This window comes from Ascidia mentula, chromosome 5 (assembly GCF_947561715.1).
Source record: "Ascidia mentula chromosome 5, kaAscMent1.1, whole genome shotgun sequence".
In the NCBI taxonomy this organism is placed as follows: Eukaryota; Metazoa; Chordata; class Ascidiacea; order Phlebobranchia; family Ascidiidae; genus Ascidia; species Ascidia mentula.
Window position 1 is genome coordinate 4,279,446 of NC_138570.1, and position 14,517 is coordinate 4,293,962.

Consider the following 14,517-nt stretch of genomic DNA (forward strand, 5'->3'; position numbering starts at 1 on the left):
CATGGAATTTTTGATCCTTGTCCAACCACAATATTCGATTAAAACAACAGTCTCCTCACGACTCGAATCATTCACGATTTTTTGCTTATGCTCCAACGATATTGATGAAAAAAGCGAGCACGCCAGGACTCGAACCTGGAATCTTCTGATCCGTAGTCAGACGCGTTATCCATTGCGCCACGCGCCCACGAAATATACATACACACATGGAATATTTGATCCTTGTCCAGCCACAATAGTCGATTAAAACTACAGTCTCCTCACGACTCGAAATATTCCCGATTTTATGTTTGTGCTCCAACGATATTGATGAAAAAACGAGCACGCCAGGACTCGAACCTGGAATCTTCTGATCCGAAGTCAGACGCGTTATTCATTGCCCCACGCGCCCACGAAATTTGCATACACACATGGAATATTTGATCCTTGTCCAGCCACACTAGTCGATAAAAGCAACAGTCTCACCACGACTCGAATCATTCCCGATTTTATGCTTGTCCTCCATAATATTGATGAAAAAAGCGAGCACGCCAGGACTCGAACCTGGAATCTTCTGATCCGAAGTCAGACGCGTTATCCATTGCGCCACGCGCCCACGAAATATACATACACTCATGGAATTTTTGATCCTTGTCCAACCACAATATTCGATTAAAACAACAGTCCCCTCACGACTCGAATCATTCCCGATTTTTTGCTTATGCTCCAACGATATTGATGAAAAAAGCGAGCACGCCAGGACTCGAACCTGGAATCTTCTGATCCGTAGTCAGACGCGTTATCCATTGCGCCACGCGCCCACGTCAGTAACATTAACAAATTGAATATTTGATCCTTGTCCAACAACTATATTGGATTAAATCAACAGTCTCCCCACGACTCGAATCATTCCCGATTTTATGCTTGTCCTCCATAATATTGATGAAAAAACGAGCACGCCAGGACTCGAACCTGGAATCTTCTGATCCGTAGTCAGACGCGTTATCCATTGCGCCACGCGCCCACGTCAGTAACATTAACAAATTGAATATTTGATCCTTGTCCAACAACTATATTGGATTAAAACAACAGTCTCCCCACGACTCGAATCATTCCCGATTTTATGCTTGTCCTCCATAATATTGATGAAAAAAGCGAGCACGCCAGGACTCGAACCTGGAATCTTCTGATCCGAAGTCAGTCGCGTTATCCATTGCGCCACGCGCCCACGAAATATACATACACTCATGGAATTTTTGATCCTTGTCCAACCACAATATTCGATTAAAACAACAGTCTCCTCACGACTCGAATCATTCCCGATTTTTTGCTTATGCTCCAACGATATTGATGAAAAAAGCGAGCACGCCAGGACTCGAACCTGGAATCATCTGATCCGAAGTCAGACGCGTTATCCATTGCGCCACGCGCCCACGAAACATGTATACACACATGGAATATTTGATCCTTGTCCAGCCACAATAGTCGATTAAAACAACAGTCTCCTCACGACTCGAATCATCCCCGATTTTATGCTTGTGCTCCAACGATGTTGATGAAAAATAGCGAGCACGCCAGGACTCGAACCTGGAATCTTCTGATCCGTAGTCAGACGCGTTATCCATTGCGCCACGCGCCCACCTCAGTAACATTAACAAATTGAATATTTGATCCTTGTCCAACAACTATATTGGATTAAAACAACAGTCTCCCCACGACTCGAATCATTCCCGATTTTATGCTTGTCCTCCATAATATTGATGAAAAAACGAGCAGGCCAGGACTCGAACCTGGAATCTTCTGATCCGAAGTCAGACGCGTTATCCATTGCGCCACGCGCCCACGAAATTTACATACACACATGGAATATTTGATCCTTGTCCAGCCACAATAGTCGATTAAAACAACAGTCTCCACACGACTCGAATCACTCCCGATTTTATGTTTGTCCTCCATAATATTGATGAAAAAATCGAGCACGCCAGGACTCGAAACTGGAATCTTCTGATCCGAAGTCAGACGCGTTATCCATTGCGCCACGCGCCCACGAAATATACATACACTCATGGAATTTTTGATCCTTGTCCAACAACTATATTGGATTAAAACAACAGTCTCCCCACGACTCGAATCATTCCCGATTTTATGCTTGTCCTCCATAATATTGATGAAAAAACGAGCACGCCAGGACTCGAACCTGGAATCTTCTGATCCGAAGTCAGACGCGTTATCCATTGCGCCACGCGCGCACGAAATTTACATACACACATGGAATATTTGATCCTTGTCCAGCCACAATAGTCGATTAAGACAACAGTCTCCACACGACTCGAATCACTCCCGATTTTATGTTTGTCCTCCATAATATTGATGAAAAAATCGAGCACGCCAGGACTCGAACCTGGAATCTTCTGATCCGAAGTCAGACGCGTTATCCATTGCGCCACGCGCCCACGAAATATACATACACTCATGGAATTTTTGATCCTTGTCCAGCCACAATAGTCGATTAAAACAACAGTCTCCTCACGACTCGAATCATTCCCGATTTTATGCTTGTCCTCCATAATATTGTTGAAAAAAGCGAGCACGCCAGGACTCGAACCTGGAATCTTCTGATCCGAAGTCAGACGCGTTATCCATTGCGCCACGCGCCCACGAAATATACATACACTCATGGAATTTTTGATCCTTGTCCAGCCACAATAGTCGATTAAAACTACAGTCTCCTCACGACTGGAAATATTCCCGATTTTATGTTTGTGCTCCAACGATATTGATGAAAAAACGAGCACGCCAGGACTCGAACCTGGAATCTTCTGATCCGAAGTCAGACGCGTTATTCATTGCCCCACGCGCCCACGTCAGTAACATTAACAAATTGAATAGTTGATCCTTGTCCAACAACGATATTGGATTAAAACAACAGTCTCCCCACGACTCGAATCATTCCCGATTTTATGCTTGTCCTCCATAATATTGATGAAAAAACGAGCACGCCAGGACTCGAACCTGGAATCTTCTGATCCGAAGTAAGACGCGTTATCCATTGCGCCACGCGGCCACGAAATTTGCATATACACATGGAATATTTGATCCTTGTCCAGCCACACTAGTCGATAAAAACAACAGTCTCACCACGACTCGAATCATTCCCGATTTTATGCTTGTCCTCCATAATATTGATAAAAAAAGCGAGCACGCCAGGACTCGAACCTGGAATCTTCTGATCCGAAGTCAGACGCGTTATCCATTGCGCCACGCGCCCACGAAATTTGCATACACACATGGAATATTTGATCCTTGTCCAGCCACACTAGTCGATAAAAACAACAATCTCACCACGACTCGAATCATTCCCGATTTTATGCTTGTCCTCCATAATATTGATAAAAAAAGCGAGCACGCCAGGACTCGAACCTGGAATCTTCTGATCCGAAGTCAGACGCGTTATCCATTGCGCCACGCACCCAGGTCAGTAACATTAACAAATTGAATATTTGATCCTTGTCCAACAACAATATTGGATTAAAACAACAGTCTCCCCACGACTCGAATCATTCCCGATTTTATGCTTGTCCTCCATAATATTGATGAAAAAACGAGCACGCCAGGACTCGAACCTCGAATCTTCTGATCCGAAGTCAGACGCGTTATCCATTGCGCCACGCGCCCACGAAATTTGCATATACACATGGAATATTTGATCCTTGTCCAGCCACAATAGTCGATTAAGACAACAGTCTCCACACGACTCGAATCACTCCCGATTTTATGTTTGTCCTCCATAATATTGATGAAAAAACGAGCACGCCAGGACTCGAACCTGGAATCTTCTGATCCGAAGTCAGACGCGTTATCCATTGCGCCACGCGCCCACGAAATTTGCATACACACATGGAATATTTGATCCTTGTCCAGCCACACTAGTCGATAAAAGCAACAGTCTCACCACGACTCGAATCATTCCCGATTTTATGCTTGTCCTCCATAATATTGTTGAAAAAAGCGAGCACGCCAGGACTCGAACCTGGAATCTTCTGATCCGAAGTCAGACGCGTTGTCCATTGCGCCACGCGGCCACGAAATATACATACACTCATGGAATTTTTTATCCTTGTCCAGCCACAATAGTCGATTAAAACAACAGTCTCCTCACGACTCGAATCATTCCCGATTTTATGCTTGTGCTCCAACGATATTGATGAAAAAAGCGAGCACGCCAGGACTCGAACCTGGAATCTTCTGATCCGTAGTCAGACGCGTTATCCATTGCGCCAAGGGCCCACGTCCGTAACATTAACAAATTGAATATTTGGTCCATGTCCAACAACTATATTGGATTAAAACAACAGTCTCCCCACGACTCGAATCATTCCCGATTTTATGCTTGTCCTCCATAATATTGATGAAAAAACGAGCACGCCAGGACTCGAACCTGGAATCTTCTGATCCGTAGTCAGACGCGTTATCCATTGCGCCACGCGCCCACGTCAGTAACATTAACAAATTGAATATTTGATCCTTGTCCAACAACTATATTGGATTAAAACAACAGTCTCCCCACGACTCGAATCATTCCCGATTTTATGCTTGTCCTCCATAATATTGATGAAAAAACGAGCACGCCAGGACTCGAACCTGGAATCTTCTGATCCGAAGTCAGACGCGTTATCCATTGCGCCACGCGCCCACGAAATTTGCATACACACATGGAATATTTGATCCTTGTCCAGCCACAATAGTCGATTAAGACAACAGTCTCCAGATGACTCGAATCACTCCCTATTTTATGTTTATCCTCCATAATATTGATGAAAAAATCGAGCACGCCAGGACTCGAATCTGGAATCTTCTGATCCGAAGTCAGATGCGTTATCCATTGCGCCACGCGCCCACGAAATATACATACACTCATGGAATTTTTGATCCTTGTCCAGCCACAATAGTCGATTAAAACAACAGTCTCCTCACGACTCGAATCATTCCCGATTTTATGCTTGTCCTCCATAATATTGTTGAAAAAAGCGAGCACGCCAGGACTCGAACCTGGAATCTTCTGATCCGAAGTCAGACGCGTTATCCATTGCGCCACGCGCCCACGAAATATACATACACACATGGAATATTTGATCCTTGTCCAGCCACAATAGTCGATTAAAACTACAGTCTCCTCACGACTCGAAATATTCCCGATTTTATGTTTGTGCTCCAACGATATTGATGAAAAAACGAGCACGCCAGGACTCGAACCTGGAATCTTCTGATCCGAAGTCAGACGCGTTATTCATTGCCCCACGCGCCCACGAAATTTGCATACACACATGGAATATTTGATCCTTGTCCAGCCACACTAGTCGATAAAAGCAACAGTCTCACCACGACTCGAATCATTCCCGATTTTATGCTTGTCCTCCATAATATTGATGAAAAAAGCGAGCACGCCAGGACTCGAACCTGGAATCTTCTGATCCGAAGTCAGACGCGTTATCCATTGCGCCACGCGCCCACGAAATATACATACACTCATGGAATTTTTGATCCTTGTCCAACCACAATATTCGATTAAAACAACAGTCTCCTCACGACTCGAATCATTCCCGATTTTTTGCTTATGCTCCAACGATATTGATGAAAAAAGCGAGCACGCCAGGACTCGAACCTGGAATCTTCTGATCCGTAGTCAGACGCGTTATCCATTGCGCCACGCGCCCACGTCAGTAACATTAACAAATTGAATATTTGATCCTTGTCCAACAACTATATTGGATTAAATCAACAGTCTCCCCACGACTCGAATCATTCCCGATTTTATGCTTGTCCTCCATAATATTGATGAAAAAACGAGCACGCCAGGACTCGAACCTGGAATCTTCTGATCCGTAGTCAGACGCGTTATCCATTGCGCCACGCGCCCACGTCAGTAACATTAACAAATTGAATATTTGATCCTTGTCCAACAACTATATTGGATTAAAACAACAGTCTCCCCACGACTCGAATCATTCCCGATTTTATGCTTGTCCTCCATAATATTGATGAAAAAAGCGAGCACGCCAGGACTCGAACCTGGAATCTTCTGATCCGAAGTCAGTCGCGTTATCCATTGCGCCACGCGCCCAAGAAATATACATACACTCATGGAATTTTTGATCCTTGTCCAACCACAATATTCGATTAAAACAACAGTCTCCTCACGACTCGAATCATTCCCGATTTTTTGCTTATGCTCCAACGATATTGATGAAAAAAGCGAGCACGCCAGGACTCGAACCTGGAATCATCTGATCCGAAGTCAGACGCGTTATCCATTGCGCCACGCGCCCACGAAACATGTATACACACATGGAATATTTGATCCTTGTCCAGCCACAATAGTCGATTAAAACAACAGTCTCCTCACGACTCGAATCATCCCCGATTTTATGCTTGTGCTCCAACGATGTTGATGAAAAATAGCGAGCACGCCAGGACTCGAACCTGGAATCTTCTGATCCGTAGTCAGACGCGTTATCCATTGCGCCACGCGCCCACATCAGTAACATTAACAAATTGAATATTTGATCCTTGTCCAACAACTATATTGGATTAAAACAACAGTCTCCCCACGACTCGAATCATTCCCGATTTTATGCTTGTCCTCCATAATAGTGATGAAAAAACGAGCACGCCAGGACTCGAACCTGGAATCTTCTGATCCGAAGTCAGACGCGTTATCCATTGCGCCACGCGCCCACGAAATTTACATACACACATGGAATATTTGATCCTTGTCCAGCCACAATAGTCGATTAAAACAACAGTCTCCACACGACTCGAATCACTCCCGATTTTATGTTTGTCCTCCATAATATTGATGAAAAAATCGAGCACGCCAGGACTCGAAACTGGAATCTTCTGATCCGAAGTCAGACGCGTTATCCATTGCGCCACGCGCCCACGAAATTTACATACACACATGGAATATTTGATCCTTGTCCAGCCACAATAGTCGATTAAGACAACAGTCTCCACACGACTCGAATCATTCCCGATTTTATGTTTGTCCTCCATAATATTGATGAAAAAATCGAGCACGCCAGGACTCGAACCTGGAATCTTCTGATCCGAAGTCAGACGCGTTATCCATTGCGCCACGCGCCCACGAAATATACATACACTCATGGAATTTTTGATCCTTGTCCAGCCACAATAGTCGATTAAAACAACAGTCTCCTCACGACTCGAATCATTCCCGATTTTATGCTTGTCCTCCATAATATTGTTGAAAAAAGCGAGCACGCCAGGACTCGAACCTGGAATCTTCTGATCCGAAGTCAGACGCGTTATCCATTGCGCCACGCGCCCACGAAATATACATACACTCATGGAATTTTTTATCCTTGTCCAGCCACAATAGTCGATTAAAACTACAGTCTCCTCACGACTGGAAATATTCCCGATTTTATGTTTGTGCTCCAACGATATTGATGAAAAAACGAGCACGCCAGGACTCGAACCTGGAATCTTCTGATCCGAAGTCAGACGCGTTATTCATTGCCCCACGCGCCCACGTCAGTAACATTAACAAATTGAATATTTGATCCTTGTCCAACAACTAAATCGGATTAAAACAACAGTCTCCCCACGACTCGAATCATTCCCGATTTTATGCTTGTCCTCCATAATATTGATGAAAAAACGAGCACGCCAGGACTCGAACCTGGAATCTTCTGATCCGAAGTCAGACGCGTTATTCATTGCCCCACGCGCCCACGTCAGTAACATTAACAAATTGAATATTTGATCCTTGTCCAACAACTATATTGGATTAAAACAACAGTCTCCTCACGACTCGAATCATTCCCGATTTTATGCTTGTGCTCCAACGATGTTGATGAAAAATAGCGAGCACGCCAGGACTCGAACCTGGAATCTTCTGATCCGTAGTCAGACGCGTTATCCATTGCGCCACGCGCCCACCTCAGTAACATTAACAAATTGAATATTTGATCCTTGTCCAACAACTATATTGGATTAAAACAACAGTCTCCCCACGACTCGAATCATTCCCGATTTTATGCTTGTCCTCTATAATATTGATGAAAAAACGAGCACGCCAGGACTCGAACCTGGAATCTTCTGATCCGAAGTCAGATGCGTTATCCATTGCGCCACGCGCCCACTGAATTTACATACACACATGGAATATTTGATCCTTGTCCAGCCACAATAGTCGATTAAGACAACAGTCTCCACACGACTCGAATCACTCCCGATTTTATGTTTGTCCTCCATAATATTGATGAAAAAACCGAGCACGCCAGGACTCGAACCTGGAATCTTCTGATCCGAAGTCAGACGCGTTATCCATTGCGCCACGCGCCCACGAAATTTGCATACACACATGGAATATTTGATCCTTCTCCAGCCACACTAGTCGATAAAAGCAACAGTCTCACCACGACTCGAATCATTCCCGATTTTATGCTTGTCCTCCATAATATTGATGAAAAAAGCGAGAACGCCAGGACTCGAACCTGGAATCTTCTGATCCGAAGTCAGACGCGTTATCCATTGCGCCACGCGCCCACGAAATATACATACACACATGGAATATTTGATCCTTGTCCAGCCACAATAGTCGATTAAAACTACAGTCTCCTCACGACTCGAAATATTCCCGATTTTATGTTTGTGCTCCAACGATATTGATGAAAAAACAAGCACGCCAGGACTCGAACCTGGAATCTTCTGATCCGAAGTCAGACGCGTTATTCATTGTCCCACGTGCCCACGAAATTTGCATACACACATGGAATATTTGATCCTTGTCCAGCCACACTAGTCGATAAAAGCAACAGTCTCACCACGACTCGAATCATTCCCGATTTTATGCTTGTCCTCCATAATATTGATGAAAAAAGCGAGCACGCCAGGACTCGAACCTGGAATCTTCTGATCCGAAGTCAGACGCGTTATCCATTGCGCCACGCGCCCACGAAATATACATACACTCATGGAATTTTTGATCCTTGTCCAACCACAATAGTCGATTAAAACAACAGTCTCCTCACGACTCGAATCATTCCCGATTTTATGCTTGTCCTCCATAATATTGATGAAAAAACGAGCACGCCAGGACTCGAACCTGGAATCATCTGATCCGAAGTCAGACGCGTTATCCATTGCGCCACGCGCCCACGAAACATGCATACACACATGGAATATTTGATCCTTGTCCAGCCACAATAGTCGATTAAAACAACAGTCTCCTCACGACTCGAATCATCCCCGATTTTATGCTTGTGCTCCAAATGAAAAATAGCGAGCACGCCAGGACTCGAACCTGGAATCTTCTGATCCGAAGTCAGACGCGTTATCCATTGCGCCACGCGCCCACGAAACATGCATACACACATGGAATATTTGATCCTTGTCCAGCCACAATAGTCGATTAAAACAACAGTCTCCCCACGACTCGAATCATTCCCGATTTTATGCTTGTCCTCCATAATATTGATGAAAAAACGAGCACGCCAGGACTCGAACCTGGAATCTTCTGATCCGAAGTCAGACGCGTTATCCATTGCGCCACGCGCCCACGAAATTTACATACACACATGGAATATTTGATCCTTGTCCAGCCACAATAGTCGATTAAGACAACAGTCTCCACACGACTCGAATCACTCCCGATTTTATGTTTGTCCTCCATAATATTGATGAAAAAATCGAGCACGCCAGGACTCGAACCTGGAATCTTCTGATCCGAAGTCAGACGCGTTATCCATTGCGCCACGCGCCCACGAAATTTACATACACACATGGAATATTTGATCCTTGTCCAGCCACAATAGTCGATAAAAACAACAGTCTCCCCACTACTCGAATCACTCCCGATTTTATGTTTGTCCTCCATAATATTGATGAAAAAACGAGCACGCCAGGACTCGAACCTGGAATCTTCTGATCCGAAGTCAGACGCGTTATCCATTGCGCCACGCGCCCACGAAATATACATACACTCATGGAATTTTTGATCCTGGTCCAGCCACAATAGTCGATTAAAACAACAGTCTTCTCACGACTCGAATCATTCCCGATTTTATGCTTATGCTCCAACGATATTGATGAAAAAAGCGAGCACGCCAGGACTTGAACCTGGAATCTTCTGATCCGAAGTCAGACGCGTTATCCATTGCGCCACGCGCCCACGAAATTTGCATACACACATGGAATATTTGATCCTTGTCCAGCCACACTAGTCGATTAAGACAACAGTCTCCCCACGACTCGAATCACTCCCGATTTTATGTTTGTCCTCCATAATATTGATGAAAAAACGAGCACGCCAGGACTCGAACCTGGAATCTTCTGATCCGAAGTCAGACGCGTTATCCATTGCGCCACGCGCCCACGAAATATACATACACTCATGGAATTTTTGATCCTTGTCCAGCCACAATAGTCGATTAAAACAACAGTCTCCCCACGACTCGAATCATTCCCGATTTTATGCTTGTCCTCCATAATATTGATGAAAAAACGAGCACGCCAGGACTCGAACCTGGAATCATCTGATCCGAAGTCAGACGCGTTATCCATTGCGCCACGCGCCCACGAAACATGCATACACACATGGAATATTTGATCCTTGTCCAGCCACAATAGTCGATTAAAACAACAGTCTCCTCACGACTCGAATCATCCCCGATTTTATGCTTGTGCTCCAACTGAAAAATAGCGAGCACGCCAGGACTCGAACCTGGAATCTTCTGATCCGTAGTCAGACGCGTTATCCATTGCGCCACGCGCCCACCTCAGTAACATTAACAAATTGAATATTTGATCCTTGTCCAACAACTATATTGGATTAAAACAACAGTCTCCCCACGACTCGAATCATTCCCGATTTTATGCTTGTCCTCCATAATATTGATGAAAAAACGAGCACGCCAGGACTCGAACCTGGAATCTTCTGATCCGAAGTCAGACGCGTTATCCATTGCGCCACGCGCCCACGAAATTTACATACACACATGGAATATTTGATCCTTGTCCAGCCACACTAGTCGATTAAGACAACAGTCTCCCCACGACTCGAATCACTCCCGATTTTATGTTTGTCCTCCATAATATTGTTGAAAAAACGAGCACGCCAGGACTCGAACCTGGAATCTTCTGATCCGAAGTCAGACGCGTTATTCATTGTCCCACGTGCCCACGAAATTTGCATACACACATGGAATATTTGATCCTTGTCCAGCCACACTAGTCGATAAAAGCAACAGTCTCACCACGACTCGAATCATTCCCGATTTTATGCTTGTCCTCCATAATATTGATGAAAAAAGCGAGCACGCCAGGACTCGAACCTGGAATCTTCTGATCCGAAGTCAGACGCGTTATCCATTGCGCCACGCGCCCACGAAATATACATACACTCATGGAATTTTTGATCCTTGTCCAACCACAATAGTCGATTAAAACAACAGTCTCCTCACGACTCGAATCATTCCCGATTTTATGCTTGTCCTCCATAATATTGATGAAAAAACGAGCACGCCAGGACTCGAACCTGGAATCATCTGATCCGAAGTCAGACGCGTTATCCATTGCGCCACGCGCCCACGAAACATGCATACACACATGGAATATTTGATCCTTGTCCAGCCACAATAGTCGATTAAAACAACAGTCTCCTCACGACTCGAATCATCCCCGATTTTATGCTTGTGCTCCAAATGAAAAATAGCGAGCACGCCAGGACTCGAACCTGGAATCTTCTGATCCGAAGTCAGACGCGTTATCCATTGCGCCACGCGCCCACGAAATTTACATACACACATGGAATATTTGATCCTTGTCCAGCCACAATAGTCGATTAAGACAACAGTCTCCACACGACTCGAATCACTCCCGATTTTATGTTTGTCCTCCATAATATTGATGAAAAAATCGAGCACGCCAGGACTCGAACCTGGAATCTTCTGATCCGAAGTCAGACGCGTTATCCATTGCGCCACGCGCCCACGAAATTTACATACACACATGGAATATTTGATCCTTGTCCAGCCACAATAGTCGATAAAAACAACAGTCTCCCCACTACTCGAATCACTCCCGATTTTATGTTTGTCCTCCATAATATTGATGAAAAAACGAGCACGCCAGGACTCGAACCTGGAATCTTCTGATCCGAAGTCAGACGCGTTATCCATTGCGCCACGCGCCCACGAAATATACATACACTCATGGAATTTTTGATCCTGGTCCAGCCACAATAGTCGATTAAAACAACAGTCTTCTCACGACTCGAATCATTCCCGATTTTATGCTTATGCTCCAACGATATTGATGAAAAAAGCGAGCACGCCAGGACTTGAACCTGGAATCATCTGATCCGAAGTCAGACGCGTTATCCATTGCGCCACGCGCCCACGAAACATGCATACACACATGGAATATTTGATCCTTGTCCAGCCACAATAGTCGATTAAAACAACAGTCTCCTCACGACTCGAATCATCCCCGATTTTATGCTTATGCTCCAACGATATTGATGAAAAAAGCGAGCACGCCAGGACTCGAACCTGGAATCTTCTGATCCGTAGTCAGACGCGTTATCCATTGCGCCACGCGCCCACCTCAGTAACATTAACAAATTGAATATTTGATCCTTGTCCAACAACTATATTGGATTAAAACAACAGTCTCCCCACGACTCGAATCATTCCCGATTTTATGCTTGTCCTCCATAATATTGATGAAAAAACGAGCACGCCAGGACTCGAACCTGGAATCTTCTGATCCGAAGTCAGACGCGTTATCCATTGCGCCACGCGCCCACGAAATTTACATACACACATGGAATATTTGATCCTTGTCCAGCCACACTAGTCGATTAAGACAACAGTCTCCCCACGACTCGAATCACTCCCGATTTTATGTTTGTCCTCCATAATATTGATGAAAAAATCGAGCACGCCAGGACTCGAACCTGGAATCTTCTGATCCGAAGTCAGACGCGTTATCCATTGCGCCACGCGCCCACGAAATATACATACACTCATGGAATTTTTGATCCTTGTCCAGCCACAATAGTCGATTAAAACAACAGTCTCCCCACGACTCGAATCTTTACCGATTTTATGCTTGTCCTCCATAATATTGATGAAAAAACGAGCACGCCAGGACTCGAACCTGGAATCATCTGATCCGAAGTCAGACGCGTTATCCATTGCGCCACGCGCCCACGAAACATGCATACACACATGGAATATTTGATCCTTTTCCAGCCACAATAGTCGATTAAAACAACAGTCTCCTCACGACTCGAATCATCCCCGATTTTATGCTTGTGCTCCAACTGAAAAATAGCGAGCACGCCAGGACTCGAACCTGGAATCTTCTGATCCGTAGTCAGACGCGTTATCCATTGCGCCACGCGCCCACGTCAGTAACATTAACAAATTGAATATTTGATCCTTGTCCAACAACTATATTGGATTAAAACAACAGTCTCCCCACGACTCGAATCATTCCCGATTTTATGCTTGTCCTCCATAATATTGATGAAAAAACGAGCACGCCAGGACTCGAACCTGGAATCTTCTGATCCGAAGTCAGACGCGTTATCCATTGCGCCACGCGCCCACGAAATTTACATACACACATGGAATATTTGATCCTTGTCCAGCCACAATAGTCGATTAAGACAACAGTCTCCACACGACTCGAATCACTCCCGATTTTATGTTTGTCCTCCATAATATTGATGAAAAAATCGAGCACGCCAGGACTCGAAACTGGAATCTTCTGATCCGAAGTCAGACGCGTTATCCATTGCGCCACGCGCCCACGAAATTTGCATACACACATGGAATATTTGATCCTTGTCCAGCCACAATAGTCGATAAAAACAACAGTCTCCCCACTACTCGAATCACTCCCGATTTTATGTTTGTCCTCCATAATATTGATGAAAAAACGAGCACGCCAGTACTCGAACCTGGAATCTTCTGATCCGAAGTCAGACGCGTTATCCATTGCGCCACGCGCCCACGTAATATACATACACTCATGGAATTTTTGATCCTTGTCCAGCCACAATAGTCGATTAAAACAACAGTCTTCTCACGACTCGAATCATTCCCGATTTTATGCTTATGCTCCAACGATATTGATGAAAAAAGCGAGCACGCCAGGACTCGAACCTGGAATCTTCTGATCCGAAGTCAGACGCGTTATCCATTGCGCCACGCGCCCACGAAATTTGCATACACACATGGAATATTTGATCCTTGTCCAGCCACACTAGTCGATTAAGACAACAGTCTCCCCACGACTCGAATCACTCCCGATTTTATGTTTGTCCTCCATAATATTGATGAAAAAACGAGCACGCCAGGACTCGAACCTGGAATCTTCTGATCCGAAGTCAGACGCGTTATCCATTGCGCCACGCGCCCACGAAATATACATACACTCATGGAATTTTTGATCCTTGTCCAGCCACAATAGTCGATTAAAACAACAGTCTCCTCACGACTCGAA

The 14,517-nt window shown here is 44.9% G+C and overlaps 46 non-coding genes across 46 annotated transcripts; all 46 read right to left on the bottom strand.

The window, feature by feature from the left end:
* Window positions 1–114: 114 nt before the first annotated feature.
* Trnar-acg (transfer RNA arginine (anticodon ACG)) lies at window positions 115–187 on the bottom strand. Its single transcript has one exon. It is a non-coding gene; the product is annotated as a tRNA-Arg (tRNA).
* Window positions 188–522: 335 nt separating this feature from the next.
* On the bottom strand, window positions 523–595 carry Trnar-ucg (transfer RNA arginine (anticodon UCG)). Its single transcript has one exon. It is a non-coding gene; the product is annotated as a tRNA-Arg (tRNA).
* A 132-nt stretch (window positions 596–727) lies between these two features.
* On the bottom strand, window positions 728–800 carry Trnar-acg (transfer RNA arginine (anticodon ACG)). The gene has a single exon. It is a non-coding gene; the product is annotated as a tRNA-Arg (tRNA).
* Window positions 801–930: 130 nt separating this feature from the next.
* Trnar-acg (transfer RNA arginine (anticodon ACG)) lies at window positions 931–1,003 on the bottom strand. Its single transcript has one exon. It is a non-coding gene; the product is annotated as a tRNA-Arg (tRNA).
* Window positions 1,004–1,339: 336 nt separating this feature from the next.
* Window positions 1,340–1,412, bottom strand: Trnar-ucg (transfer RNA arginine (anticodon UCG)). The gene has a single exon. It is a non-coding gene; the product is annotated as a tRNA-Arg (tRNA).
* Window positions 1,413–1,545: 133 nt separating this feature from the next.
* Window positions 1,546–1,618, bottom strand: Trnar-acg (transfer RNA arginine (anticodon ACG)). Its single transcript has one exon. It is a non-coding gene; the product is annotated as a tRNA-Arg (tRNA).
* A 741-nt stretch (window positions 1,619–2,359) lies between these two features.
* Trnar-ucg (transfer RNA arginine (anticodon UCG)) lies at window positions 2,360–2,432 on the bottom strand. The gene has a single exon. It is a non-coding gene; the product is annotated as a tRNA-Arg (tRNA).
* Window positions 2,433–2,563: 131 nt separating this feature from the next.
* On the bottom strand, window positions 2,564–2,636 carry Trnar-ucg (transfer RNA arginine (anticodon UCG)). The gene has a single exon. It is a non-coding gene; the product is annotated as a tRNA-Arg (tRNA).
* A 538-nt stretch (window positions 2,637–3,174) lies between these two features.
* On the bottom strand, window positions 3,175–3,247 carry Trnar-ucg (transfer RNA arginine (anticodon UCG)). Its single transcript has one exon. It is a non-coding gene; the product is annotated as a tRNA-Arg (tRNA).
* Window positions 3,248–3,784: 537 nt separating this feature from the next.
* Window positions 3,785–3,857, bottom strand: Trnar-ucg (transfer RNA arginine (anticodon UCG)). Its single transcript has one exon. It is a non-coding gene; the product is annotated as a tRNA-Arg (tRNA).
* Window positions 3,858–4,396: 539 nt separating this feature from the next.
* Trnar-acg (transfer RNA arginine (anticodon ACG)) lies at window positions 4,397–4,469 on the bottom strand. Its single transcript has one exon. It is a non-coding gene; the product is annotated as a tRNA-Arg (tRNA).
* Window positions 4,470–4,599: 130 nt separating this feature from the next.
* On the bottom strand, window positions 4,600–4,672 carry Trnar-ucg (transfer RNA arginine (anticodon UCG)). The gene has a single exon. It is a non-coding gene; the product is annotated as a tRNA-Arg (tRNA).
* A 335-nt stretch (window positions 4,673–5,007) lies between these two features.
* Trnar-ucg (transfer RNA arginine (anticodon UCG)) lies at window positions 5,008–5,080 on the bottom strand. Its single transcript has one exon. It is a non-coding gene; the product is annotated as a tRNA-Arg (tRNA).
* Window positions 5,081–5,415: 335 nt separating this feature from the next.
* On the bottom strand, window positions 5,416–5,488 carry Trnar-ucg (transfer RNA arginine (anticodon UCG)). The gene has a single exon. It is a non-coding gene; the product is annotated as a tRNA-Arg (tRNA).
* A 132-nt stretch (window positions 5,489–5,620) lies between these two features.
* Window positions 5,621–5,693, bottom strand: Trnar-acg (transfer RNA arginine (anticodon ACG)). The gene has a single exon. It is a non-coding gene; the product is annotated as a tRNA-Arg (tRNA).
* Window positions 5,694–5,823: 130 nt separating this feature from the next.
* On the bottom strand, window positions 5,824–5,896 carry Trnar-acg (transfer RNA arginine (anticodon ACG)). Its single transcript has one exon. It is a non-coding gene; the product is annotated as a tRNA-Arg (tRNA).
* A 336-nt stretch (window positions 5,897–6,232) lies between these two features.
* On the bottom strand, window positions 6,233–6,305 carry Trnar-ucg (transfer RNA arginine (anticodon UCG)). Its single transcript has one exon. It is a non-coding gene; the product is annotated as a tRNA-Arg (tRNA).
* Window positions 6,306–6,438: 133 nt separating this feature from the next.
* Trnar-acg (transfer RNA arginine (anticodon ACG)) lies at window positions 6,439–6,511 on the bottom strand. The gene has a single exon. It is a non-coding gene; the product is annotated as a tRNA-Arg (tRNA).
* A 130-nt stretch (window positions 6,512–6,641) lies between these two features.
* On the bottom strand, window positions 6,642–6,714 carry Trnar-ucg (transfer RNA arginine (anticodon UCG)). Its single transcript has one exon. It is a non-coding gene; the product is annotated as a tRNA-Arg (tRNA).
* A 335-nt stretch (window positions 6,715–7,049) lies between these two features.
* Trnar-ucg (transfer RNA arginine (anticodon UCG)) lies at window positions 7,050–7,122 on the bottom strand. The gene has a single exon. It is a non-coding gene; the product is annotated as a tRNA-Arg (tRNA).
* A 131-nt stretch (window positions 7,123–7,253) lies between these two features.
* On the bottom strand, window positions 7,254–7,326 carry Trnar-ucg (transfer RNA arginine (anticodon UCG)). The gene has a single exon. It is a non-coding gene; the product is annotated as a tRNA-Arg (tRNA).
* Window positions 7,327–7,866: 540 nt separating this feature from the next.
* On the bottom strand, window positions 7,867–7,939 carry Trnar-acg (transfer RNA arginine (anticodon ACG)). Its single transcript has one exon. It is a non-coding gene; the product is annotated as a tRNA-Arg (tRNA).
* A 334-nt stretch (window positions 7,940–8,273) lies between these two features.
* Window positions 8,274–8,346, bottom strand: Trnar-ucg (transfer RNA arginine (anticodon UCG)). Its single transcript has one exon. It is a non-coding gene; the product is annotated as a tRNA-Arg (tRNA).
* A 539-nt stretch (window positions 8,347–8,885) lies between these two features.
* On the bottom strand, window positions 8,886–8,958 carry Trnar-ucg (transfer RNA arginine (anticodon UCG)). The gene has a single exon. It is a non-coding gene; the product is annotated as a tRNA-Arg (tRNA).
* A 130-nt stretch (window positions 8,959–9,088) lies between these two features.
* Trnar-ucg (transfer RNA arginine (anticodon UCG)) lies at window positions 9,089–9,161 on the bottom strand. The gene has a single exon. It is a non-coding gene; the product is annotated as a tRNA-Arg (tRNA).
* A 125-nt stretch (window positions 9,162–9,286) lies between these two features.
* Window positions 9,287–9,359, bottom strand: Trnar-ucg (transfer RNA arginine (anticodon UCG)). The gene has a single exon. It is a non-coding gene; the product is annotated as a tRNA-Arg (tRNA).
* A 130-nt stretch (window positions 9,360–9,489) lies between these two features.
* Trnar-ucg (transfer RNA arginine (anticodon UCG)) lies at window positions 9,490–9,562 on the bottom strand. Its single transcript has one exon. It is a non-coding gene; the product is annotated as a tRNA-Arg (tRNA).
* A 131-nt stretch (window positions 9,563–9,693) lies between these two features.
* Trnar-ucg (transfer RNA arginine (anticodon UCG)) lies at window positions 9,694–9,766 on the bottom strand. The gene has a single exon. It is a non-coding gene; the product is annotated as a tRNA-Arg (tRNA).
* A 130-nt stretch (window positions 9,767–9,896) lies between these two features.
* Window positions 9,897–9,969, bottom strand: Trnar-ucg (transfer RNA arginine (anticodon UCG)). The gene has a single exon. It is a non-coding gene; the product is annotated as a tRNA-Arg (tRNA).
* A 335-nt stretch (window positions 9,970–10,304) lies between these two features.
* Window positions 10,305–10,377, bottom strand: Trnar-ucg (transfer RNA arginine (anticodon UCG)). Its single transcript has one exon. It is a non-coding gene; the product is annotated as a tRNA-Arg (tRNA).
* Window positions 10,378–10,507: 130 nt separating this feature from the next.
* On the bottom strand, window positions 10,508–10,580 carry Trnar-ucg (transfer RNA arginine (anticodon UCG)). The gene has a single exon. It is a non-coding gene; the product is annotated as a tRNA-Arg (tRNA).
* A 125-nt stretch (window positions 10,581–10,705) lies between these two features.
* On the bottom strand, window positions 10,706–10,778 carry Trnar-acg (transfer RNA arginine (anticodon ACG)). Its single transcript has one exon. It is a non-coding gene; the product is annotated as a tRNA-Arg (tRNA).
* Window positions 10,779–10,908: 130 nt separating this feature from the next.
* On the bottom strand, window positions 10,909–10,981 carry Trnar-ucg (transfer RNA arginine (anticodon UCG)). Its single transcript has one exon. It is a non-coding gene; the product is annotated as a tRNA-Arg (tRNA).
* Window positions 10,982–11,315: 334 nt separating this feature from the next.
* On the bottom strand, window positions 11,316–11,388 carry Trnar-ucg (transfer RNA arginine (anticodon UCG)). Its single transcript has one exon. It is a non-coding gene; the product is annotated as a tRNA-Arg (tRNA).
* Window positions 11,389–11,518: 130 nt separating this feature from the next.
* Window positions 11,519–11,591, bottom strand: Trnar-ucg (transfer RNA arginine (anticodon UCG)). The gene has a single exon. It is a non-coding gene; the product is annotated as a tRNA-Arg (tRNA).
* Window positions 11,592–11,716: 125 nt separating this feature from the next.
* Window positions 11,717–11,789, bottom strand: Trnar-ucg (transfer RNA arginine (anticodon UCG)). The gene has a single exon. It is a non-coding gene; the product is annotated as a tRNA-Arg (tRNA).
* A 131-nt stretch (window positions 11,790–11,920) lies between these two features.
* Trnar-ucg (transfer RNA arginine (anticodon UCG)) lies at window positions 11,921–11,993 on the bottom strand. Its single transcript has one exon. It is a non-coding gene; the product is annotated as a tRNA-Arg (tRNA).
* Window positions 11,994–12,123: 130 nt separating this feature from the next.
* Trnar-ucg (transfer RNA arginine (anticodon UCG)) lies at window positions 12,124–12,196 on the bottom strand. The gene has a single exon. It is a non-coding gene; the product is annotated as a tRNA-Arg (tRNA).
* A 337-nt stretch (window positions 12,197–12,533) lies between these two features.
* Trnar-acg (transfer RNA arginine (anticodon ACG)) lies at window positions 12,534–12,606 on the bottom strand. The gene has a single exon. It is a non-coding gene; the product is annotated as a tRNA-Arg (tRNA).
* Window positions 12,607–12,736: 130 nt separating this feature from the next.
* Trnar-ucg (transfer RNA arginine (anticodon UCG)) lies at window positions 12,737–12,809 on the bottom strand. Its single transcript has one exon. It is a non-coding gene; the product is annotated as a tRNA-Arg (tRNA).
* A 131-nt stretch (window positions 12,810–12,940) lies between these two features.
* On the bottom strand, window positions 12,941–13,013 carry Trnar-ucg (transfer RNA arginine (anticodon UCG)). Its single transcript has one exon. It is a non-coding gene; the product is annotated as a tRNA-Arg (tRNA).
* A 130-nt stretch (window positions 13,014–13,143) lies between these two features.
* Window positions 13,144–13,216, bottom strand: Trnar-ucg (transfer RNA arginine (anticodon UCG)). Its single transcript has one exon. It is a non-coding gene; the product is annotated as a tRNA-Arg (tRNA).
* Window positions 13,217–13,341: 125 nt separating this feature from the next.
* Window positions 13,342–13,414, bottom strand: Trnar-acg (transfer RNA arginine (anticodon ACG)). The gene has a single exon. It is a non-coding gene; the product is annotated as a tRNA-Arg (tRNA).
* A 130-nt stretch (window positions 13,415–13,544) lies between these two features.
* On the bottom strand, window positions 13,545–13,617 carry Trnar-ucg (transfer RNA arginine (anticodon UCG)). The gene has a single exon. It is a non-coding gene; the product is annotated as a tRNA-Arg (tRNA).
* Window positions 13,618–14,156: 539 nt separating this feature from the next.
* On the bottom strand, window positions 14,157–14,229 carry Trnar-ucg (transfer RNA arginine (anticodon UCG)). The gene has a single exon. It is a non-coding gene; the product is annotated as a tRNA-Arg (tRNA).
* Window positions 14,230–14,359: 130 nt separating this feature from the next.
* Trnar-ucg (transfer RNA arginine (anticodon UCG)) lies at window positions 14,360–14,432 on the bottom strand. The gene has a single exon. It is a non-coding gene; the product is annotated as a tRNA-Arg (tRNA).
* Between the last annotated feature and the right edge of the window lie 85 nt (window positions 14,433–14,517).